This window comes from Amphiura filiformis, chromosome 19 (assembly GCF_039555335.1).
Source record: "Amphiura filiformis chromosome 19, Afil_fr2py, whole genome shotgun sequence".
Classification (NCBI taxonomy): Eukaryota; Metazoa; Echinodermata; class Ophiuroidea; order Amphilepidida; family Amphiuridae; genus Amphiura; species Amphiura filiformis.
The window spans coordinates 4,459,000-4,485,953 of NC_092646.1; the positions used below are offsets into that span (position 1 = coordinate 4,459,000).

Here is a 26,954-nt window from a genome sequence, read left to right on the forward strand (position 1 = left end):
GCAAATGAGTCTCTTATTTCACATCATGACAAAGCTAAACAGTCGCCTGTCTCCTCTGATCCTACAACTTCGGCCTTAGACAAAATTACTGGTTTGGTGGCAAATATTTCTTCAAGATTGGAAAATGTAGAGCAAAATGTAAATACCACTCCAAATTCCAGTAGAAATTCTAGGCCTACTAGGTCAATTGTATGCTTCCGTTGTGGCTATACAGGTCACAAATGGAGGAATTGCTATGCACGAAAAGGCATAGACGGTAAACCGTTAAACTAACATCCCCATTTGCCAAGTTTGAAGGGAAATATGTTGGGAAACATGCAAGTGGGGAAGATAGAAATTCTTCTCAACATGAACGTAAATCAAGAGTAAAACAAAGATGTGATAATATAATGCGCGCTCAGTCCGCCCACCTTCACAAAGTCCAGAACGATCGCGTAGACAATCAAAATCTTCCAGGCATAACCGCAAGATCGATATCAAATTATCTGAGTGGAATACCATCTCAGCGTCTATTCAAAACAGATCAGTTCAATGTCTGGTAGATACTGGTACTTGTAACTCCATTTTCATCAGTAACATGTGAAAAGGTCAATAGTGTAAATATGTCTTCTAAAGAAAGTAGCAAAATTGATCAAATAAAAAATAATATGGAGTCTAAAGATACTATTAATCCACAAGTGCAAGAAGTTATGTCTAAAGTGAAACTAAATGAAAATCATTTGTCAAAAAATGAAATGTCTGAAATTACAGGGTTGATATCAGATTATGTTGACATTTTCCAAGTAGATGGTGGGCCACTTGGTAATTATTCAGGAATCAAACATGAAATTCATACCGATAGTCCCCAGTTCGTTCCGGCCGTATAGACATGCACCTCATGTTCAAGCAGAAGTTCGAAGGCAAGTTGATGTAATGTTAGACCAGGGAGTTATTCGTGAATCAACTAGCCCTTGGAGTTTTCCCGTGTGCATGATACCTAAACCAGGGACAAATACTTGGCGTTTTTGTATCAATTTTAGGAAATTAAATAGTTTAGAGCCACGTCAGAATTGGCCGATTGCTCATATACATGACGCTCTAGACAGTTTGGGGTCTAACGAACCAAAATACTTTACAACTTTGGACTTAGCCTCTGGCTACTGGCAAATAGGCCTTGAGGAGCAATCTAAGCCTAAAACCGCATTTATCACCCAAGACGGTCTGTATGAATTCAATGTTATGCCATTTGGCCTCCATAATGCGCCGCAACCTTCCAGCGAAAGCGATGCAAGAAGTATTGCGAGGGCTAAATTGGAAATTTGTATTCTGTTACTTAGACGATGTGATTATCTTTAGTAGAAGTTTTGAAGAACATTTGGATCATTTAAAACAAGTATTTGATAGACTAAGAGAAGCAGGATTAAAGTTACAACCCAAGAAATGCACTTTTGGACAAACTGAAGTCAAGTATTTAGGGCACATCGTTAGCAAAGATGGCATAGCTACAGATCCCGTAAGCTGCAAATTGTTAAGGATTATCCTACTCCAACCAAAGTTTCTGAAGTTCGTTCTTTTTAGGTTTTGTGGGGTATTATCGCAGATATATCAAAGATTTCTGTAAAATTGCTGACCCACTCACAAATTTAACCAGAAAGAATATTCCTTTTCGTTGGGATGCAAAATGCATTGAAGCATTTGAAACTTTGAAGCAGAAACTGCTGGAGCCTCCAATTCTGGCCTATCCAAGATTTGATGGTACTAAATTCATTCTTCAAACTGATGCCTGTTATACAGGGCTAGGTTATATATTGGCCCAGAAACAAGACGACAAAGAAAGAGTTATTTCATACGGTGGTCGAGCATTACATGATTCAGAGCGCAATTATACCACCACTGAGTTAGAGGCTTTAGCAGTAGTCGAATGCGTGAAGAAATATGCGCCATATCTTCAGCATACTGTCAATTTAAATGCGTGGTCACGGACCATTGTGCCCTAAAATGGCTATTTTCGAATAAACCATCCGGGGACGCCTAGCTCGATGGGCCCTTAAACTTCAGTCTTACAATTTTGAAGTTGTGCATATTCATGACGAATAACAATACCAATGCAGACGCTCTTAGTAGACTTAATTATGCAAATTTAGACAATTGTGCTTGCTGTTCTCATAGTCATTTCCCTGAATCCTTACAGACAGAGTGGGAAAAGTCTGATTTTGATGATATGGCAGATGACGTTTTGCAAGTACCGCAAAACCCTCAAGTTCATCCTCAAGTTGATGCCATAAGAAATTTGCGCTTCAATCACGGTAAGCGGATGAAGATTGACGATGAAACAGCAGCACAAAATGCCCCCTCCATTCCCAGTGATATAGATTTGGGGAAATTCAAAGAGGCATTGTTGACGGATGGGTTTGCTAGTTCAATGTTGGCTTATTTAGATCATGATGAGTTGCCTAAAGATGCATCAAAGGCTAGAGATATTGTTCTACAGTCAGAACAATATTTTGCTCTGGGTGGTTTGTTATATCATATATGGCACACCCGGCAAGACGACATTTACCAGAAAGAAATGTAAATGCGTCTTTATGTTCCCATCATATTTATTGATACAATTTTGAATAACTGTCACGACCATGTACTAGCCGCTCATTTTGCTTTCCAACGAACTTATGATCGGATCCGTCAGCGATATTTCTGGAAGGGCATGTACCGAGATATAGACAATTGGGTTAGGTCATGTATTTCTTGTTCACAAAGGAAAACTCATAGACACAAAGTTTTGGCACCCTTGGTCACAATGAAAGTCCCGGGAGCATTTGAACGGGTTAGTGTAGATGTGCTAGGACCATTGCCAATTACTGTATCGGGAAACCGTTATGTTTTATGTTTCACAGACCATTGCACAAGATGGCCTATCTTAGTTCCATTAAAAGAAACCGATGCATCTACAGTGGCTAGAGTTTTCTTTGATTATGTAATTTGTGAACATGGCTGCCCAAATTCATTATTAAGTGACAGAGGGACAAACTTTCTCAGCAAAGTGGTACTTGAAGTATGTCGCATTATGCGCACCCAGAAACTAAATACTAGTTCATATCACCCACAATGCAATGCAATTCAAGAAAGGTACAATGCAGTGATATTAGATACTATTTCACATTATGTAAATCAATTTCATAATGACTGGGATAGATACTTATCAGCGATACAATTTGCATATCGTACCACTCCTGCAACAAATTCTGTTGGTTTTAGTCCCTTCTTCCTATTGTATGGCAGGGAAGCAAGACTTCCCATTGATGTTACTTTACTGAAAGAATGTCAATATCCTGACAAGACATTAAGAGATCATATACACAGGGAACTTGGCAAATTTGGTCCAGTACTGGGCCAGTGTTGGGCCACACCTGGAACCGGCGATTGAATCAACAAAAGGACCTTTCGTGTGGTCCAGCAAAAGTGACACTTGGATTGGACCATATGTGTGAGCCGCTTGCAATGGGCCACATCAAGCCACTTTTGCTGGCCCAGAGCTGGTAGTACCACGAGCTGTCTTTAAGTTTTCATAAACATTCTAATCAATCACCGGATGTGTTTAAGCTTATAAAAAGTAAATTAGATGCCGTTTACAAGGTTTTTATTCATATATCTTGGCCCAAAAGCATATACATATTTAACAGAATGTTTGAGGATTCAGGCTGACCACTGACGACATCGAATAGGTATGTATAAACTATAAAAAAAATCTTGTAATTTCACATGCATAAATCTCATTTGGTATCATTTTCCGAGAGCGGAGAGTGTCATGTCATGCATGTCAGCTCAAGAACATGAATTATGAACACGATGTAGGACTAGGAGATATGAAAATGACATATTTGTGGTAAACATGCTGACTGAATTTGAATCCATGATTAATGGAACAGTTTATTAAATCATTAGAAGACGCAAGTTCATTCTGTTGAATGTATGACTTGCATTGGCATGCCGCCTTGCAATGCATTTTAGGTGTTCCACTCTTTTGCAAAGAAAAAGGTGAGAAGAGAAAGAGGGGAAAGGAGAAAAAGAGAGAGGAGAAAAGGAGAAGAGAAATACTTACATTGCACATAGGCCCGTGCCTAAAAAACGGACATGATTTGGTTCGTAAGTAGGCCCTATAATTATATATAGGCTCTAGGCTAGGCCTGTCTGTGATTAATTTAGGCATTACTTGAAGGCGGGTCCTCGGCACAAAAACATGTGAAAATTACTGCTGGCCCGTCGACATGCCTATTAAGACTGACTCTGCTTACTTCAACATCGATCCATGCTTTAATTGCGAGTTTCAAGTTTTATAGGCCTAAATACCCGGGGACGCTCACATGTAAAGGTGGTACGGGTACGTGCAGCGATCAAGGGTCCCTTTTTCAGGCTCTCCGGCAGTTCCTTAAGCCCCACATTTGCAATATGCTCCAGTTCATTGAGCCTCAAACTCTGCAACTGTAGCTCTTTAGCTAAAATTTGGAAATTTTTAGCTCCAAAGCCTATAATTTGGCCGATTTTAGTTCACAGAGCCCCACAAATATGTTGAAATTTCAGTTCATCAAGCCCCTATTTTGACCCAAAATTAGTTCTTAGTTCCCAAAGTTTGGCGCTCCACCGCACGCCTTCTACCAAAATTTTAGTTGAGTGCCCCAGGCCTAAATGTCGCTTGTGTAACATTTAAAATTTTGCAAATTGAGTTTGCCCACCCCCCTTTTTCATTTTTTGATAGTTTAAAAATAATGCAGCAAATGGCTTCAATTGGACATTCATTTTCCAACTTCTGTGTGGGGAACATCCCCCTCAGGCTCAGACACCTCCAGCGTAGTGGATAAACAAGTGGCCAGCCATTTTCGCTTCTGCTTTCGACATTTGTCAATTAAAACTTGTCCACAAAAGCCCCACAAAAGACTTCATGGACTGCTCATTTCACAAATTCTCTGCTTTTTCAAACTAAGATTTTAGAAACTAATAGTGCAAAAATTGTCCACCAAATCGCTTCAATTAGGTCTTCATTTGGCAAAAGTTTCTTACTTCTGAGGGGGAACATGATCACATCAACCCTCAGACACCCACCCTGCAAGTGCGACGCGATAGCCGCTATGCAATTTTAAAAATTTTATTACTTTTTCTGAAATTGGGATCTTGTTGGGCATCCAGTTTTATACGCCTTGCGCCTGGGTTTTTCTAGGCCTATTTTGAACTGCTTATTCTGAACTGCATACGGTACTTAATTATGTTTAAAAGCTACGGTATAGCTTTTTTGCATTTTTCAACCCAAATATCAAGTCACTTTTCAGGAATGCTAGCCGGGTAAAATGTGTGTAAATAAATTTTATCGCCATTAGAAGCTTTGTCCAAAAGTGCTGCTCAAAAACCTTAAAATGGCCTCTTTAAATCTTAAATCATGACTCTTATTGCAGCCTCTCTGCTTATAGGCCTATGTATTTACATGTATAAAAGTAGAAAAATCCAAATAATATGTGTTTCATGCTGAAATGGCTTGTGGTTTGCTGGAGGTCATAGGTCAAAAACTATGGGTTGGGGGAACATGCAATTTTTAAGCACATTCTTGGGGCGCCTTTTAAATAAAATGCTATAAAAAGGCTTAGGAAAACAAGCGATTTTTGGTGGGCGGTGGGGAAGCGATTTTGACGAGCCGTTGGAAATTTTACCCCCCAGGGGTGCTCATAATTATTGCACAGCCCCAGACAAGAATAAAGAATCGGAACATGTGTTATTTAGTGACTTTTTAAATAAATGCCGCGGTACTGAAAATGATATGAATAAACATTTAGATGACCAAAATGTTTATTACTTTGTATCAATATTTTATTTTGTTGTTTCAGACAGGAATTGAGGAATATCACATCAGAAAGTATCGTGACTTGATCAACATCATTCACAGAGACAAGTATGAAAATGGTTACATGGTGACAGTGAAAGCAGACAATTGGAATGACTTCAAATCAACATCATAGATGTGTCACTATGTGTTCCAGTTCAAATGTTGTTAATTGAAATTGCATTGATTTTGCTTATTTTCAACCGTGACTATAGGAATACATGCCATTCAGACCAACCAGGCTAGAATATTTGCATACTAGTTTGACCAGTTTATGGTTAGTCAAGCTGGACGGACTGGTAAAGGTAGATGGACTAGCTTAACGTTAAGTCAAGCCGGCTTGACTAGGTTGCTCGACTAGCTTCAAGTTTAAATTTTGCCACTCTGTGGTATGTGACCTCTGACCCAACTCTAAGTAGGGAAACACAACTGTCAACTGTCAGAGTCAACTACTGATACTGTACTACACGTATTCACTGCACTGCAGAGCAACACCTCAAGTTCTTGCCCCAATGTCTTGGAATTAAATGCATCAAGATTTTGTAGAAGATGTCTTCCGCTACAATGTAAGTCTTGCTTGTAAAGTTGCAATTATTATAATATTACATCAGAAAGACCAAAAATAATGTCATGCATATGCCGGCATAACAAGCCATCAACATGCCGGTCTTTATGATGTACATAGCAGCTAGTATACAACACTGTGTGATACAACATGTAGGCCTGTGTACTATTTTTTTAGTTGTATAGCAATACATGTAGTGCCAGCAATACACCCTAGATGCAGGCCCATATGCAGGGGGACGCGGGAGCTGCAAAAGTATACAAAAAGTCCCAAAATATGACGGTTTGCGAGGGAAGGGAGCAAAAAAATCGGGGTTTTTACACTTTTTGGCCAAAAAATTTCCACATTTTTGAGGAAAAGTCCACTTTTTACAAAATTGCCCCCCCCCCCTTGGAAAAAGGTCCACTTTGTCAAAATCAGCACCCCCCCCAAAAAAAAATTCTGCGTACGGGTCTGCCTAGATGTGTACATGCCCTTGCAATTGGGCCTTGGCCCTAAAAGTTCAAGCCATGGCACCATATTTTACCTTTAATGATTATTATTATAAGCACCCTGGTGGTATTGATAAGCTTGTGGGGCCCAAGTTATCCAATAGTCCAAGTTAAATTAAGGGCTGTGTAATGAGCACTGAGCCCTGAGGTAAAATTGGGTAGGGGCAAGATTATTTTGGCCAGCCAAAGGGGGGGGGGCAAATTTTTGCCACTGCTCCGATAAGGGGGGGTGACACCTCGGGTGAGGGCAAGCAATAATTGGCACACATTCATAGGGCGTCTTTTAAATAACATGCTCTAAAATGCTAAAAATAAATTGCTCTAAAAGTGGGCCTTGGCCGTAAAGTTCAAGAGCAATTTTTGCCAAGCCAATAGGGGGGTGGGGTGGCAAGCATTTCTGCCATTTGAAAATTCCCCCAGGGGGCTCACAATTATTGCACAGGGCTTCCCTTAATATGAATTTATCAAAGGCATAACATATGATGATGATGATTGTCAGAAAATTCAAAACAACCCCTGTTGCAGATTGCATTTTGAGCTTTAATTTACCCTTATTTTGTTCTAAACGATTGAATTAAAACAGGAATTTGGATTGAAAAACTAGCCCTATTTTCACAATTTTGACTTTCATGAACACTTGAATAGGTTTTTTAAGTACAGTGGCGGTGCCAGAATTTTTTTCGGTGACATGGCCCCTGAAATTCACTCCCCCCCCCCCATGAAGGGGGAAGTGAATTTCAACAAATTTTGCCCAAAATTGCTGGAAAAAAAATTCAAAAAAAATTTCAAATATGACTCATTTAAATATATCATACCGTACCTTAAATTAGCAACAACTTAGGCAAAAAAATGCTATGTGCATGGTCTGCAACCAATTACTTTTTTAAAGAATAACAACTGTGACCCAAAATCTACAATCGACAGTTTGTCAAATCCCATTTTAATTCCATGATTTTTTTATAGGCTCTGTGGCTGACGATGCAACCGTGAAGCTTGAAAGACTCAACGCCAACATACAACTAGTCTGAATGATTTCGTTCAAATACCAAAGGTAATTGAAAAATGTGTGATCGACAGCCTCATACTGTTCTTTATCCTAGATCAAAATGGAGACATTTTGTATCAGAAGAAACCTCATATATATTCTCATAATCCCGGTGATATTTTAGACCTGAAATATGTTCTGTTTAGCATGTTTAGATGTTATAAACTGGTTCTCAGTGGCGACATCAGGAATTTTTTTCGGGGGGGGGGGGAGTGAATGGGGGAAAAATCTTCTAAATTTGCACAAAATTGCTGCAAAAAGTGAAATTTTCTGTAATTTTAGTTCAAAAACTTGGGGAGTAAGAAAAATGTCCCCTGTATAGGCCTAGTGCTGCCACAGATTGGTTTTTGGGGTGGCAAAGTGAATGAGTACAAAATCATCCCAAAAAAGTGATCATTTTTCAGAATAAGTGGGGGTGGGGGAAAAGAATATTGAGGGGGCAAATGCCCCGTGCCACCAATGATGGTTCTATGGCCATTATGAAACACATTTTTGGTTCTAAATGTTAAAACTGCTTGTGCAATTTAAGACAGTATACTATATTTGTATTAAGTACTGTCCCTGATGGTGGACTCTAAAAAATGGTGTGGAAATACAAGACCAACCAATATTTTGGAGGTGTAAGAACTTCTTAAAGCTTCCTGCCCGTTGTCATTTGTCAAAATTAAGCTCCCATTTTGAAACATCAAAAAAAAATTGTTGTTGGTTTAGGGATGAAATCAAAACTCGACAGGCGGTTGACCGCCTGTCCTTTTGCTATTGTTCTAAACAATGGCAACTGGACAGAACCGCCAGTCAACCGCCGGTTGAGTTTTGATTTCAGCCCTTAATTGATGGGACTATTACAGAGCCCCTGAATTGACACGGAAGAAAAAGAACTATCTTGGGGTCCGACATAGTAACTTGAGGGCCCAACTTAGTAAGTCGGGCCCTGAGTTACTAAGTCGGGCCCCAAGTTACTATCTCGGGGCTACGAGTTACTATCTTGTACTCCGAGTTACTAAGTCGGGGCCCATGTTACTATCTTGGGGCGCTCGAGTTACTATCTCAGGCCCCAAGTTACTATCTTGGCCCCAAAGCAGAATTACAAAGTCGGACCCAGAGTTTTTTTCTTCCATGTCACTTCGGGGGCTCCGTACACTATGTATTAAACTGTAAATAAAGTAAATTATTTTGATGATCCTGAATTTCGAATTTTTCACTGGTACTTTTTTCAGAAAACCGCCAGATTTGAAAGCGGGAATATTCATTTTGCTAATTGAAGTTTAACTAACAGTAACTTTTTGCATAATTTGCTTTCAGGTGCTGCTGAAATGTGACCCAACTGTGGTAGGAATAGACTTCCAACAATTCCAACTCATCAAGAAAAAAATGCTGTATATCCTGCATACATCAGCTGTGCAAAATAACGAGTTAAGCTGTTACACAAAAAAGTCATGTGATTTTTGCCTGTCAAAGATGGATTTATCTGAATCATGCACATGAAACTTTTCTGATTTATGATTTGATGCTCATGCAAAATGGATCCATCAAAACTTTTGATTGTGTGACTACATTATTGTGAATATGAGTGACAAACTCATTTACCTTCCAACTGTATAACCCTTATCAGACTATCCAATCTGCAACTGCATGTATGGTTAAATTAGGGTTGTCCGGCAAGCTGGACTAGCTTGAGGTTAGTCATGTCGGATCGACTAGTTTGAGCATGTTAGTCAAGCCAGCTGGACTAATGTTACATTAGTCCAGCTGGCTTGACTAGCGCTATGTTAGTCCAGATGGGCACCAGTTGGGCTAACTTAAGTCAATAACTAGTCGAGTGACTAACCTTAACTATTCCAGCGTGCTGGACTAACATCAAACTAGTCAAGCGACTAAGCAAAAGCTAGTCCGTGAAGTTGGACTAAGATAGGTTAGTCATCCTTGTTAGTCCAGCAGTACTGACTAGTTTAAAGCTAGTCCAGGTGGGCACCATCTGCATGGCTATGGTCAGATCTTCATGGCTATGGCCAGATCGTTAAGGGATCTGGAATGAGCGTTTTGACCGCTTCGACAGTATTTTTTGTGGGACATGAGAGCACATCAGACATATCAAATTGCATTCTGAATCGAAGAATGTCTTTCTGATATCAAATAATTTTCATTTTTGAAATTCACGATATAATACACATTTTGTGACAAATTATTAAAATTTGATATTTTTCACATTTTTGATATAATAACAGTCCTCGAAGTAAATTTTATAAATCTAATGATATATTCTTAAAGTATATGTAGCTGGGAGAAAAAGCTAATTTTTTTTTGGTGTTTTGGAACAAAATCCATATCTTCAATACGAAAGATCAAAATTTTCAATTGATCGTCGGCCTTTCATCCCACCTACATACACTTCAGGTACTGTTAAATGTCAAAAATATCCATTTTTAATTATTTGCCATAAAATGTGTATTTCATTGCTAATTTCAAAAATCAAAATTATTTGATAACAGAAGGACATTCTTCGTATTCAGAATACCATTCGATACATGTATGTCCAATGTGCTCTAATGTCCCACAATAAATACTGTCCAAACGTTCATACCCCTTCCCTTAAACGTAAAAAAAAAAAAATTCTTGGGCCAATTTTTTTTTATTTATTTATTTTTATAAACTAAATAAAAATATCTAGGAGCCTTTTTTTTTTTTTTTTTTTGAATTTTGACCAACTTCACCAAAAATATTTGAAATTTGGGTGAAAATCAGGCTTTTTTATGATTTTTTTGAAAATTCAGCATTTTTTTACCATTTTTGGTGAAAATTTCTCAAAGTTGGTGAAATTCAAAAAAATTAATACAAAAAATGTTTTTGTTACGATTAACTAAAAGAAGTGGGCCAAAAAAAGTTTTTTGGGATTTTTTGTTTTGGGGATTTTGGGTTTTTTGTTTTGTGTTTGCTGGGAAGTATTAAGGGACTCGATCTTTTTTGCATAATTGGGCTAGGGGATTCACTCTATCATTAAAAAAATTATTTGAAGAAGTCAAAGAGCCCTAGGAATAAAAACTGTAGAGTAATTCACGCCAGATACAATTTCTTTATACGACAAAAATTTATTTTTGTAATCGATCAAAAAACAAACGTTTTATATCAATTTTAAATTTAGCCTGAATCTGTAAATATGGTACCTCTACGCCCTTTTTTAGGTCAAGGCTATTTTTACCATTATGCAGCGAACCATTGTTGAAGCTATTTCACATACATGTACAAAACATTCTAGAGAAAGAATGAGGACATATAGTGTTGAAATATCTTTTGTTGATTTCGAATGATAATGTCATGAAGTCGTAAATTTTAAGGTCAAATTCCTAAAACCAAAACAAAACATTGCGACGCAGATAATTCCCGACTTACTTAATTTCATCATCACATCAGTGTCTTTAATATTTGTTTGAAACCTTTCCCAAGCGTTCGTGCTATGTATGCATAAACGGCTAATCTATCTTTACAAAACGCGTCTTTTTTTAGTAAACAAAAGGCTAAAGATGGCGTTATGAGATTTATCTTTTATCATTACACTCCTTACAACTCATGTTGCACATTGTTGTAAGGACGTACATTCAACTGCCACGGTGGCGAAGCGGTAAAGCGCTAGACGCGAATCGAAGGAAGTTTAGAATCGCTGGTTCGAGTCCCAACGAGGCCTGTGGAAACTTTTTTTTCTTCAAAATTCATGATCGCATTCGAAATGAGTCACTTGTCGGTAAATCATGTATAGTATCCTTAAGGTTGGTCTGAACCCTGGAATTATGAAAACTTTCGGGCCTCATAACTGCTAAATTATTAGTCTAAAGAATATAAAAGTATACATTTTTAGAATGGAAATGATTTGATGAATTCATCTGTGAGGTCCAATTTGGGCCCAAATGCTCATTTTTGGAGAAAATCCCCCAAAACGGGATATTTTCGTGCAACGCGCACGTAACAAAAAATTGTTTGGCCAAAAAAAATTTTTTATCAATTTTTAAAAACTAGATAAAAATATCTAGGGACCTTTTTTTCATTTTTTGAATTTTGACCAACTTCACCAAAAATATTTGAAATTAGGGCGAAAATCAGGCTCTTTTATGATTTTTTTGAAAATTTTGCATTTTTTGACCATTTTTGGTGCAAATTTCTCAAAGTTGGTCAAAATTCAAAAAATAAAAAACGGTCCCTAGATATTGTGTTGTAAAGAGTCAACTTGTGAGGGGACTTGTCATTTTCAAAATAACTTGATTTTGACTTGAGAAAGGACATGCAGGGGGAATAATTATAAGTTTGTTTGATTTTCAATTTTCAATTAAATTTGAAATATCTGCACTTCATTGAGTGAGTCTCCATTATTTCTCTGTCATCTGTAATCTTCAGGGAGTTTATTACGATATAATTTAGGAGTGGAGACCAAAAACCCTATTCTAGTAGGGGTTGTCGAGCGTTTATTATTATTTTTATTATTATTATCAGTTATTTATTTATTGAAGGCTAAAATTACCCCAATGACCCCCCCTTTTGTCATCAGCTTACACCCAATGACCCCTTTTTTATATAGAAATTTACACTCAGACAAACAAATAAAAATGGGCAAATTGTACAATTTTTACATTTTGTAGCACATTTTTGCAGTTTTGCCCAGAAAGTTATTCAATGACACAAAATTCATGCAATTCTAATCCTTTCCTTACGTAATGGCCCATTACATTTTCTTGGAGCCGCCACTGAATGACCCCCTTTTTTGACAAATAATCGCCTCCGGTAGATCCCTAGTCTGGTATCTTACTTTGGTAGGCACAGGTATGTCACTTTCATATTCGACTCGGCATTCGAGTGCCCCCTCCCGGTCAAAGGCGGTGAAACCACAAATAACTTAACTGTAAATGTTGGAGTTACGCCCTATAAGAAAAGGCACTTGAAACTTGATTATGAGTTTAGCGTCCGCCGCCCGCGTTGTGAATTTTGTGCCGCATTTGAGATGTGAAATCTGAAAATAATTCATTTTTGTGCTACGCACCAGAAAGAAAATTTGTTGTGCAAAATTTTAAACCCCTTCAAAAACTATAGAAAACCTTGACAACTAGTGGAAGAATTCATCTAAATATTTGAGCATTAAAAATATACAGATTTTTGACCCTTGCTCTATCCAATTATTTCAACTATACCTTTGGGATACCAGGGTAGACTAGAAGTAAACTTACTAGCCATGGACATAATTTAAGATAGGAGATACTATATATAAAAGACCTATTTTTAACAAATTGGTGCCAATAATAATTATTTCAATGTTCTGCATGATTGTTATTTTTGTATAAATGAGTCAACCCCCCCCCTTTTTTTTTCCCTATTCTTAAATGTATACAGAGAGGTTACTACAAATTGGAGTGAAGAAGACTGATATACTTCGTAATACATTGAGTTTAAAAACTTGATTTAAACAAAAAGCAAGATAATTATACTTTTATAAACATTTACCGGTATGTGTAGGCCTATTTGTGACATTTGAGACCCAAATAGAATGAACAAAAGTGCATTAGCATTGATAAAAGGTCACAGTATAATGAAACCTTGAAAATAATGAATAATGAAATAGTTGCCTCATTATGAGCTGAAAAAAAAGTTTCAAGTGCCGTAGCTCAAGCTATAACACCCTCTAGCCTAGGAACACCCTATTCTGAAATTTTGAATAAATATTAAATATTTTGGTTCTCGTCCTCTCCCTCCTCAATTTACGGGATTTGTCAGATTTTTTTAAAGTAGATTTTTCAACTTTTTAAAAACTTAGGAATAGCCTACTTTCCCGGGCCTACTTTACGAAAACTTTATAGGCTTACAAATATGCCTAAATAAGTTTATTAGAGAACAAATATCACTTCCAAGAATTTTTGTGGTAATCTAGGGGATTTATCCGGCCTCAGAATGTCACATTAAAATGAAAAAAAAAAAGGGCTTCCTCCTTTGCTCTAAAAAGACCGAAAACTAAGCCATGCTAATTACCGGGCTAATTTTACATTGAAAAAAAAACCTCCCTGCCTCATCAATTCATGAAAATCCTCTGGACGAGAACCAAAACATTAATTTTACACGGCCTATGGAAAGTTATAGGTTTATTATCAGTTTGAAGCTATAGGCCTAGGGAGAGAAAAATAGGCCCTATTAGGTCTATTACTGATACATGTTGTAACGTATCATGTATAGGCCTAGGCCTATTTAATTTAAAGACCTAGACGTAGTATTTACTATTTGGCCTTGGCCTACTATTTAATATATTCATATGGAGGCCCGACATGGCATAGACCTAGCCAGCTGGTTAGGCCCAAACCCGGGGCCCAAAGAAATGATAGGTAAATTATACTGAATAAAAACAGAATAAATATTATATAAAATGCTTTAAAAGTTGTATAGGCCTACCTCACAAAATTAATTATACACGAATCTCAGGTACAAAATGGTGAGGGTCAAATCTGGACCCGGTCCGTAAATCAGTAGGCGCTAGAGGATGGTCTAGAAATCAAAGGGACATGAAACATTATTTTGATTTTTCCCTACCAATAGGATAGAAGTATAAGTTGAAATTTAAACATGCCTAAATATTCCTATTAAATTGTCACAAATGAGCTAAAAATAGTAAAATCACTGTAAAAATATTCCTTCATACAATATTTATATTTACTTTTCAATAATAAACAATACAATTTAATCTGTTAGCTTTCATTTGGTACCAAATTTGTAGCCATAGCCTACACCAAGATTTGAAAATAAAATCAAAGTTCCCGCAAAAGTTGCACTTCCACTAAAAACATCAATTCAAATAGTCCTAGCCTCGGCCTAGCCTAGACTCCCGGCCTAGACTAGTCTGAAAACTGTATTTAATTGATTGTTTCGCTAGTGTGAGCACGTCACCCACCACATGTGGGCCAGATAAAGTGAGCGCCAGTGCTGGGCCACACGGAAGCGCTTGCCAGCGTTGGGTCAGCTCTGGCGACATCATGTGGTCCATAAGTGACACACTATATTGGACCAGTTGTGACCGACTTGGTCTGGTCCAGTGCTGGCGCTCACTTTATGTGGCCCAACCCTGGTCCAGTACTGGACCAGTGCAAATGGGCCCTTTTACTGGTCCAGTGCTGGTGGGTGTTTGCTGTGTACATGTTCTCATTAGCCAATTAGAGGTATTCAGAGCAGTTTCCAAATCTCATGCCGAAGAGCATCAAGCAAATATGAAAGATCGGTATGATGAACGTTCACATGAAGTTGAATATCAGATAGGGGATACTGTTTGGATATATATCCCAGCTTTGCAAAAAGGTCTCTCCCGCAAATTGATGAAGTTTTGGTCTGGTCCTTACTTGTTGGTTGAGAAAACGGGTCCCGTTAATTTTCGAGTCAGAAACTTGGAAAACAACAAGTTAATCAATACGCCGATTCACGTGAATCGAATGAAATATGCGTCCGATAGGTATGTTAGGCCAAGCAACCAAGATCTTCCCTTAGACCAAAATCAAAGAGATGAAGTACCAGGTCTAATACCGGATGACTGTCCTGAGGATTCATTTGAACCTCTCTTAGCAACTCAGGAAGCACACAAGACAGTTATCCCCATTATTCCAGGTCTTCCGCGGTTCAGGAACCTGCTCTAGAATACGAAGTTGAACAAATTGTGAGAGGACGTTACCGAAACCAACGTCTTGAATATCTGATCAAATGGAAAAATTTCCCTCACTCCAGAAATACTTGGGAACCTGAGTGTAATTTAAATGCTGCTGCATTAAACTTTCTCAAGGAAAATCCTGTCAAAATTACAGGTAAAGTGTAAAAATGGAGTCGGAGACAAATAACTTGAGTCAATTTAGTTACTTGATACTAAAAGAGAAGTGTAAAAATGTAGTGTTGGTTAAAATTTGAATTGAAAAATGTAAAAATTCATGTTTATCATGTCTGTTGACATTATTATTGACATTGAGAAATATAGTCATAAAATGTATAAAACTGTATCATGTTTAAACAAAATATGAGAATGTATAGCTTTAAATGGCCAACACATGAATGAAATCTAAGTAACTTGACGATTGTGATAAAATATAGTATGATTAGTTTATCACATGTTTTAACATGTTTAATGTGATGATGAATTGTTGTCTATGGTGGCAAAATAATGACTATTGTCTTGCATGACAATATTGAATTTGTTTTCAAAGACACAAAATAATTGAATACTGTGTAATGGTGTCAGGAGTTCATTTGTGTTTGTGCAATGTCAAATCCATCCATGGTAGGATTGTGATCTCGATATTGTAACTAGCGAACAATTGGTCGAGATAACTTGAGTCGACGCAAGTTGTCTTTTATACCAAATGTTTGTTGGTTTATACTATCAGATTCACCATTGCATGATCCGAATAACTTTGTGACTGAAAAGTTAACTCAAATAATTTTGAGTGTGTAACATAGGCCGATGTGATAATGAAATGGTTGTCATTTCTGTGAATGTATATATAGAGGGCCTATGCCTTGATTTATAAGTAAAATGCAATTTGAAATGAAATTGTATGAGTATTTTGAAATGTATTTGAAATGTGTGTAAAATGATAGAATCGTCAAATTATATAGACGAAAATATGTGTACAATTAACAATGTGTTAATTTTGATATACTGAGTCTTTATCTGTTAAAAGTAGCATGTGATACAAAATTGTTGAACAATGTGAAAAGTCGGATATGAAGTTATTTGGTGTGTAATATTCTGTGTGGATGAATAGGTGTTATTATATGGTATAGATGTGGTTAAATAATCTGTGTGATACGTGTTAAATTTCCATAATGTATTATTACACGTAGGCGCACTTAAGTTGGATATACCTAAGGGGTTAAGCGTATGTTGTGTACTTTGTGTTATTTTTTGCTAGTTTGCCATAAACATAATTGTCCTAAGTGTTTGTGTTGTCACTCAAGTCTCTCTATGTTTCATGTACAGTGTTAAAAATTTAAAAAAAAGCAATGAAAAAAAGAAAAATTATCTTGATTGTACAATGGTTGAAAATAATATATCAGAGTATTGTATTTAAAAGATAATTTGGTATAAAATTGGGAATGTACAATATTAATAGGCCAAACAAATTGTACACGTTTATCTGCATGTAATCAGTTGTTAAAAGATGTATGTGCTAACCATTTAATTTTTTTTTTTCTTCGCGATAGCTTGGAAAAGAAAATCGCTAATTAGGCCATTTTAACACCGACATTTGGTGCGTGCACGTGCTGAGTTTTTAGCTGGGACATCGTGCGGTCCTTGATGGAAATCTAACGCTAATCAAAAAATTATTCGGAGAGAACATAGAAATACCACATTATTGGGTCTACATAAATCTTCCAGCGCAGAGATCTACTTAAAAAAAAAAAAAAAAAATTTAAAAAAATCATTGTCTTCAAGTTCTACGTGGCTTCAGTTGTATTTTACTGTATCATTTATATTTGTCGTATGTATTTGGTTAAAAGAATATGACTTGTATGACTTCCATCTTGATATTATGTGTCAATGATGCATGGTCTATAAATAAGTCGGATTCAGTTTTGTTAAAAAAATGGCATTTTATTAGCAATTATTGTATGTTCTTAAATTGCCAGGAGTCAATTATTTAAGGGGGAGCGTATGTTGTGACGATAATTCAGTCAATAATTGATTATTGATCATAGGGCAGAAAGCCATGAATAACCATTCATCAAGTGAACGTTTTTATATCCGATTCCGTGCATCAATTGCACTGAGTGAACCAATGATTTGTTTCTCCGTTAATAAATTCGTCACTCCTTGCTAGCCTTGCGACTGATGCACATCTACTCAACTTTGGTTCACGATGAATAGTTAGACTGGTAACATGATGACGATTCTAATGTCATCATGTCTTGCACGTGATTCATATTAAATTATACTACTTATGTGATGTAACTCTGGTAAGGTTTTATATTAATTCATACACCTTGTATTTTGATCAGTTTAACGTAAATTCATAATAAATTCTATGATACGTAATTTCTGTTTCACCTTGTTCATTTAGAGATGTCATTCCCGTTTCCGTTCATTCCCTCATCCCTTGGGACTCCAAATCTGGTACCTCGCTCTTCCTTCCCATGACTAATTCCCCAATTTTAAATTCATAATACTACCCAAAAGATAATTTTTGATCCAAGAGTTGGCAAGGCCCCTGATACCGTAATCATTGAGTTTGTCTAAAAGGACGTGGTTTAGGGTATCAAAGGCCTTACTTAAGTCAAGGAATATACCAAGGCAGTTTTTTTTGTCGTCCAGATCACTGGTAATTCTGCAGTAAAGATCGTTGATAGCCATGTAAGTGGATCTTTGTGGCCTAAAGCCATATTGATGAGGGGTTAGAATGTCATTTTTTGCAATAAACTCAAGGAGCCGATTGTACATGATTTTTTCAAGGATTTTTGAAATGGATGGTAGAATTTAAATAGGCCTATAGTTACTAAAAATTTGATTATCATTCAATTTAAAGATAGGATTTACTTTAGCAATTTTTAGTTGTGATGGAACAATACCCGTGAGTAAAGACCTATTGAATATGTGAGAGAGTGCCGGGGCAATTTCATTGATTATAGACTTAATCAATTTAGTACTGATATTATCGATTCCGCTACTATTACTAGATTTAAGTTTATTAGTTATCTTTATTATTTCATCAGGGTTGGTTGGGTTTAGAAAAATGCTATTTTGACAATTGTTAGATTTTAGTGGAGAGACGTAGTTTACTTGAGGAGGAGTTATTTTGTCTGCTAATTTAGTACCAATGCTAGTGAGGATGGAAAGTGGATCAGATGTTCAGATCTGATCCTCAAATGAAATGGACGAAATATTAGTATGTAAAAACTTACTGGTTTTGTCAAGCAAAAATTGTTATTTTATTTGAAGAACATTATACCTGATGAATCTAAATTTATTCACCAAAATTACAAAAATCAGTTTTGAAAAAAATTAACCAATTTTTTTTTATAGATTGTACATTGTGGATGGTAGTTGGACTCAGTTTTAGACATATTAGGCATGTTAGGTCCCAGTTCAGGAAGGAAGTCAAATGGGGGAAACATTATATGGGATGAGGTAAAATTGCCCCAATTACATTTTACTCATTATTTATTGTAAAGTGTTTGCGAAGTTGTTAAAATTATGCAAAATCTTTTGTGTACCAATATATTTTCAGCCAAGATGGATGAGACAAGTTGCCAGCAGTCAATAACAAGGAACAAGTTTGAAGTAGGAGGGAATGTGTCATTTTTTTGTCGGATGGAGCGGACCCCAGCCAGCACCACCACTTCTGATAAAATCTCAAGATCATCTGTCATTGCAAAATGGTAAGTTGTACTGCCTTTGTTTTTAACCTCTTTGCCTGTAGACTTCCATATGTGACACAATCTGGTCATGGAGGTTAAGGGGGCAAATTTGAAATTGAGATAACGGCAAAAATATGGAGTTAAAACAACAACAAAATACATAAGAAAATAGACATCTCAAAACCTCAGAAATTGAGAACCAAATATGCTAGATTGTACATTGTGGATGGTGGTTGTGCCCAAGATTTTTATTTTAGTTCAGGAAGGAAGTCAAATGGGGGAAACATTTTATGGGATCAGGTAGAATTGCCCCAATTACATTTTACTCATTTATTTATTGTAAGGATGGTTCACAAACACTTGTTAGGGGGCCTGATGCAAAAAAAATTTCATCTCGAAAATTTTTCGGGCCCCCCTTTTCAGATCTCAAAAATTTCAGGGCCCCCCCTTTTTGAGATGAAAATTATGGGTCAATCCCATAGAAAAGCATATAAACTCAATTTTCCCAGGAAAATTTGTGGTCATTTTTTTCAGGGCCCCCCTTAGGAGGGTCAAAAATTTTCAGGCCCCCCTTTTTACATCAGGCCCCCCTAACAAGTGTTTGTGAACAGTCCCTAAAGTGTTTGCGAAGTTGTTAAAATTGTGCAAAATCTTTTGTGTACCAATATATTTTCAGCCAAGATGGATGAGACAAGTTGCCAGCAGTCAATAACTAGGAACAAGTTTGAAATAGGAGGGAATGTGTCATTTTTTTGTCGGATGGAGCGGACCCCAGCCAGCACCCCCACTTCTGATAATATCTCAAGATCATCTGTCATTGCAAAATGGTAAGTTGTACTGCCGTTGTTTTTAACCTCTTTGCCTGTAGACTTCCATATCGTCACCCTCATAACCAAAGTGCCTAAGTCATTATTACATGTTTCTCATTTATTTTGATTTTCTGAGTAATAAACCCATAACTAATAAAATTTCCAGCTGCATTCTTCATTAACTTGTGGAATACATCAAAAGAGATGAATTCCACAAGAATGCGACTGGAAATTTGATTAATTATGGGCTTATTACTCAGAAAATCAAAATTGCAAATGAGAAACATGTAATAATGACTTATGCACTTTGGTTATGAGGGTGACGATATGTGACACAATCTGGTCATGGAGGCTAAGGGTGGCAAATTTGAAATTGAGATCAAGAGAAAAATATTTAGTAAAAAACAATAAAATACATTAGAAAATAGACACCACAAAACTTCAGAACTTGAGAACCAAATATGCTTGACCTTTGTTGTTTTCAGCATGTATGATAACCTACTGTTTGTATGGTAATACTCAATTGTCAATAATGCCTCCTTTGGCATCCATGGACCAGATCATGTCACATATACACGCCCAGGGATGGGGGGATACTTGGATTATTTTTCAACGGGGAGTGCAGCTTGAGCTTCCACACCCTTACCCATTTCTTATAGGGTAATTCTACTGAAAATAGAGACCCGTATCTAAGGATTTTCTGAAAATAGGGCCCATATCTGCCGATTTTCCCACAAAATGGAACTATATGTATGTAATGGAACCAAAAGTATGATTGTGTTTTTTAATTATTCGGCCACCACCGAGATCTTCTCTCTTTGCCGACCAATGTGTAAGGATTTTTTTTTTTAAAACGTAGACCCAAGGCGAAGGATTTCTCATGAAAAACCTACCTGATTGAGCGGCACATCCCCGTATGCCTTAAATAATAACCCCCAGGCATAAAACATGCGTGGTCATACAAAATGTGAATGTCGATCCATGGTTACAATACATATAGAGGCCCTGCATGCTTTTATCAATTGGCTCCAAACAAGCGCGGATCCAGGGGGGTATGAATCGCAAAAAAAAAAAGAGAAAGAAAAAGAGAGAGAGAAGAAAGAAAGAAAGAAAGAAAGAAAAAAGAGAAAGAAGAAAAAGTATACACTAAATCACACGAATTGAGTACAGAAAAGCAAAATTTCTCTAGGCTGAGGGCCCCTTCCAACACTGTCTGGAACCCTGTTTGGGTCACTAACTTTACAGCAGGGGCAGATTAGGGGGCGGCCCTCCTTTCACAAAAAAAAAGAGGAAAGGAGAGAAGAGAAAGGGGAAAAGGGAGAAAAAGAGAAAAGAAAAGGAGGAGCGAAAAAAGCAATCTCAATTGAGTACATGTAGCTAGGTCCATGCCTAAAAAAACGCAGTCAGGTCGATCGGAAGTAGGCCCTATAATATAGGCCTGCGATTATTTTAGGCATTGCTTGAAGGCTGATCCTCGGCCCAAAAGCATCTGAAAATTACTGCAGGTCCACCGATATGCAGGGCCCATCACATTTTATCACCAAAGTCATAATTAAGACGACTCTATGACTCTATGCTGACTTCAACATCTGCCCATAGTAATTACGAGTCTTGTAAAGAGTCAGTGGACCTGTGTAACATTTAAAATTTTGCAAATTGAGTTTGGGCCCTTTTTCTGTTTAAATAAAATTAAAACAATGATATGATAGTGTAAAAATGCTGCACCAAATGGCTTCAAGTGGACCTTCATGTTGCAATATTGTCCAACTTATGAGGAGGAACATCCCCTCGGACACCCCCCCCCCCCCTGCGTATAGTCGTTAAAGAAGTGGCCATTTTTGCTCCTGCTTTCAATATTTGCCCAGTTATGTTTAAAACAATTCATAGGTCTGCAATAATAGATAAATCTTGTCCACGGAAAGCTTCATGGACCGTCATTTACAAATTTTCTGCTTTTTCAAACTAAAATTTTACACACTAATCGTGGCAAAAAATGGTCCACCAAATCGCCTCAATTAGGTCTTCAATTTCCAAAAGTTTCTTACTTCTCAGACACCCCCACCTGCATATAGTGGTTAAAGAAGGGCCCATTTCTGCTTCTGCTTTCTACATTTGCCAATTTATGTTTCAAACAAATTATATAGGCCTACTACAATAGGGAAAACTTGTCCACAAAAGGTTTCAATTCATGGACGGTCATTTCACAAATTTTCGGCTTTTTCAAACTAAAATTTTACACACTAATGTTGCCAAAATGGTACACCAAATCGCTTCAATTAGGTCTTCATTCATTTTCCAAAAGTTTCTTACTTGACTGCTTCCCGGCCATTTTCTTACATTTCATTATTTTTTTAAAGCACCCCGGGGGGAAGCAGTCCTGGATCCGCCCTTGCCTCCAAACAAAGGATTTGAACCGGTGTCCTTCACCGTAATAATGGCACAGTACAGTCCATTCAATCAAATGTTGTCATCAACCTATTTGGTCGTAGTGCATTTGTTATGTCAGACAAACTGTTGCGGTAGATTGCAATCATGCTTTTATTGAATGCATTTGAGTAGTCTGCCATATTTACGGTATGATACATCATATGCACAACCTGTATTAGAGGACAATAAAGAGCAGCATGCTTATTAACATAGGTCTACATTTGTAGGTGAAATAATACATGATGTTCAGGTTGTGTAAAGAAGAAGTGGGTACATAAAAATAAATAAAAAAATGAGGAAGTTGACCAGAATACACTCCGCATAACAGTGGACTCCCACCAACCATGGACATCCTCAGTTCCTCTCCCCCAACAGCATATTTCAAACAACATAAAAATTGTATTTAAGATCATTTCTTGTTTGTCGGAGTCTGAGACTAGTATACCTAAAACATATATATATACTAGGTATACTAGTCTCAGGTCGGAGTAGGTTTGTCTCTCTTGAATTTTAAAACTGTTTATGAGCTTCCTGTGTTACTTTTTATTTTAGTGACTATATGAGTTTTTTGCAAGTTTTTGCCACTTTGCCAGCAAAACAATGCACCCTGGTTGCAAGTAGGGGTCTGTTTATATGTGTGTAGGGATCGGGTGGGGGTGTGTGTGTCAGAAACAAACTAAAACAAATCTGCCATTTTAATGCCCAGTAAGCCACATGTCACCGATAGTCACAAAAACAAACTGGTGTGTGGGTGGGGGTGTATATGTGGGGGGGTGAAGTACATGTGGGTGTGGGTGTCAAATATATAGGGATGCTTTTTATTCACATTACACTCCTAGACATGCAATACTCGTACTCTGAGAACCGCTAAAACCTAGTGACCACTCCACCTGAGAAAAAGGGAGGGCTACTTTTTAAACGCTATACTCCGAGAACTGTTAAACCCAGAGGCCACTCCACCCGAGAAATGGGTGGAGCGGTCGCTGGGTTTCAGCAGTTCTTGGTGTACATGTATGAGTATAGCGTGTCTCGGAGTATATAGCATGTCTAAAAAGCGGCTGTGTTAGGGCTATCAAATATTAGGAGAATTGAGCAAGTTTAACCCAGACCATGTGTTAACTTGAGACAGTTGAAATTAATGTAAACCAGCGCTAATCTCAGATCGGCACTATTTTAAATGTTGTCGACCTGTTGTTTGTGCTCAAAACATGTTAATTTTGTTCCTCTCACATGTCTTAATTGCAATACTTCTTTTTCTTGTGTTTAATTATAATCCTTAACTTTCTAACCTTTTAGTGCATGGCCAAGGGGCCACTTTTCTGTGGAAATATGGGTACAAAACTTTCACCACATATCACAGAACCAAATTAGGCACCAAGGCACTTTGGATTAAGTGCCCTATAGTGATGCCTTCAGGCTATATTCAGGGCATTGAAAAGCATGTCATTGCGAAGGTGCTGTGTTCCAGTTGCCTTGGATTATCCTGCCATTTCAAATTTCCTAATCATAGGGCTGATATTTTAAACATAATTTTGGCCCATATTTTGTAACTGTATAAATATAGCCACTGATTCTTCCATAGGATAACATGTGTTCATGCACCAACAAGGCAAAACTAAGAAACATTTATATGTGACATGATCAAGGGGAATGAGTCACATGTCGAACCTGGTCGAAAATGAGTTTTACACATATTTCTAAACAGGACAGGACATTTAGAGCTTTCTGAAACTGAAAACCCCACATTGATACGACCTTTCTTTGCAAAGTTACATCAATTTATCAATTGCTGAAAACAATATAAAACAAAAGAATTTTAACACTTTCTTTGCCAATATCTCAAAATCAATATTAGCGACATCCGACTCATTCCCCTTGATCATGTCACATATGGTCAGCATTTAAGGGGTAACTGGATCAATTATCTAACACATCCCTTGACTTTTTTGTGTGTTTAAACAACAGGCTTGGAGATAGAAAACATTCGTGGAATCATGGAATCTTTGATCCATAGAGACTCCTAAATATCCACAACTATATGTGTTGTAAATATATGTGGACAGCATCAGGCGTATATTTGGACTTCTATAGCCTCATCACAACATGTGCAACTGCGATATCCAGGTAAGATTGCTGAAATTTGTGAGAATAATGTTGAAATTTGAACCAGGAAATTGAATGGCAATTTCAATGAACAAAAAAGCATTGATACCATGACAATAGAAACCAGAATTTTGCCAAGTCAGTATTCTATTGAAACTTATTTATAGATACTGTAAAATTGTATAAAACGGAAGTGATGCAAATATGTGACTAATATGAGACCATTCTACAATTACACTATAAGCATGCAGGGCCAAAAAATTAAAAAACAAAACAAATTATGCTATATCTGCATACAATTACCCTCAGCGCCGTAAGAATTGTCACATGTTAAATAAATCCCTGTTTTGTAGGTAAAAATTAATTTTTGGCAAGCTAGCAAGTAACTCATACGACATTTTTAGGGGCTTAAAATGTTAATTTTCAGGGATAAAGGTTAGTTTTCCTTCAACTTAAGGGTACTGAGTTTGCCAAAATTGTTGTAAATTGAGCCCATAATGTGAACTCAAAAATTTGGTAAAATTGGCTCTGAAAGTTTCTGGTAGCGATATTTATGCTGCATGGATGAAACTTATGCATGGGGGTGTTGTGAAAAACATTTGGTCATGCATATGTGACTCAACACAAGGAAATCAGGCTGATGTTGCCAAATACCAATTTGATTTATGGGAACAAATGTGCAACACAGTCAAATTTGGTCAAATTTGTAATATTGCTCTCAGATGATACTTACCCTCTAAGATCCTAAGATCCATAACTTTGAACATAGTATACTATATAGTTGGTGTTAAAATGTTTCTTGATTCATGTAGAACATGATAAAATCTCAATTTGTGTATCAGCCGACATGCGGCTGATTTACTCGCGTTTGATCACAGTGTACCAGACTTGTAACAAGTCATGTTTCAAGACTTGACTTTTAAAAAATGAAATGACTCGACCCAGATTTTCAAATTTTCCTCACAGAGTTTGTACAGTGACTCGAGATGACTCAACTCGAGATATTGTTAGAAATTACTTGACTCAGCCATGAAATGACTCGACTTGTTACAACTCTGCAATTTTTTGTTTGTAATGGTGTGTATAATGGGATGTGTTAATGGGAGTAAATATGCACCAACTCAATGTGGGTGTACTGTACATTTTGTAAATCATCTTATGGATGTCTGTACTGAGTAGCCTCAGATGGAAAATATAAAGGTTTACAGTTTCCACACAACTACCCCCACAATGTCATTTCTTACTATGTAGGGGTGCACCTACGATGCCATTTTGTGTATTGTACATATACCCACAGCATACACACACACAATACATCCACTTGCAGGGGTGTGGGGGTGTGTGCACATATGCATCCTTTGTACCAAGCAGGACCAACTTCAAGTGCATATTGGTGTTCTGCCAGTGAAGCAAGGTTTTGTGATATGTTTGTTTGTTGGGGTGTGGATAGCGGACAGTGAAAAGTGTTGAACATTAATAATACTATCCTGATCATAAGACCAGTGCAGGCTTTGTGAGGACAATGTCATATTACATGATGGGGTTGGGGTGGGGATGTGTGTGTGTGGGCGGGTGTGTGTGGGGGGGTAAGGTGAATACTAGCCAGTGAAAAGTTTTGACCATCAATAATACTATCCTGATCATAAAGCCAGGCTTTGTGAGGACAATGTCATATTACATGATGGGGTGTGTGAGTGTTGGGGTGGGTGTGGGGGGTGTGTGGGGGGGGTAAGGTGAATACTGGTTTTGAGTTTGACCATTAATAATACTATCCTGATCATTAGGCCTGTAAGGGCTTTGTGAGGACAATGTCATATTACATGATGGGTGTGGGGTGGGGTGTCTGTGTGTGTGGGTGGGGGGGGGGGTAAGGTGAATACTGGACAGTGAAAAGTTTTGACCATTAATAATAAACGCATCCCAAAAAGAAAGTATCCAGTTTGATTTTTATCCATAAATCAAAGAAGGGTGTCTTAAATCAAGACCTACCAAAAGTATGTAACAGATGAATTTATTCCGCACAGTTTGAAACCTAATTTGTCCAAATCGATGCAGAATTAATGACACAGTGATCTTTTCAATGCAGTCACTTCAATTTTTAAAGTTGCAGTAATTCCTATTGATGTTGTTCTCCTGCTTCTCAAGATTCTTCATAAAGGTACACAATAACAGAGACGGTCTAAAGGCTGTTTGACTCCACTTCATGTGCTTTATACTCTTCCTTCCTCACTGTTTTCCGCTCACTCTTCACAGTCCATATCTGGTATGTCCTCCTGCTGCATCAATGATTGCCAGACCTCTACGGCGCGGCCTA

At 37.3% G+C, this 26,954-nt stretch overlaps 2 long non-coding RNA genes across 2 annotated transcripts in view; one reads left to right on the forward strand and one right to left on the reverse strand.

Annotated features, from left to right (window-relative positions):
* Positions 1-26,954, reverse strand: part of LOC140140849 (uncharacterized) — a 350,554-nt gene that overhangs the window by 85,329 nt on the left and 238,271 nt on the right. The window lies entirely within an intron of this gene.
* Positions 3,336-10,004, forward strand: LOC140140848 (uncharacterized). The gene is made up of 4 exons (XR_011857312.1): positions 3,336-3,701; positions 5,850-6,411; positions 7,865-7,952; positions 9,249-10,004. It is a non-coding gene; the product is annotated as an uncharacterized lncRNA (long non-coding RNA).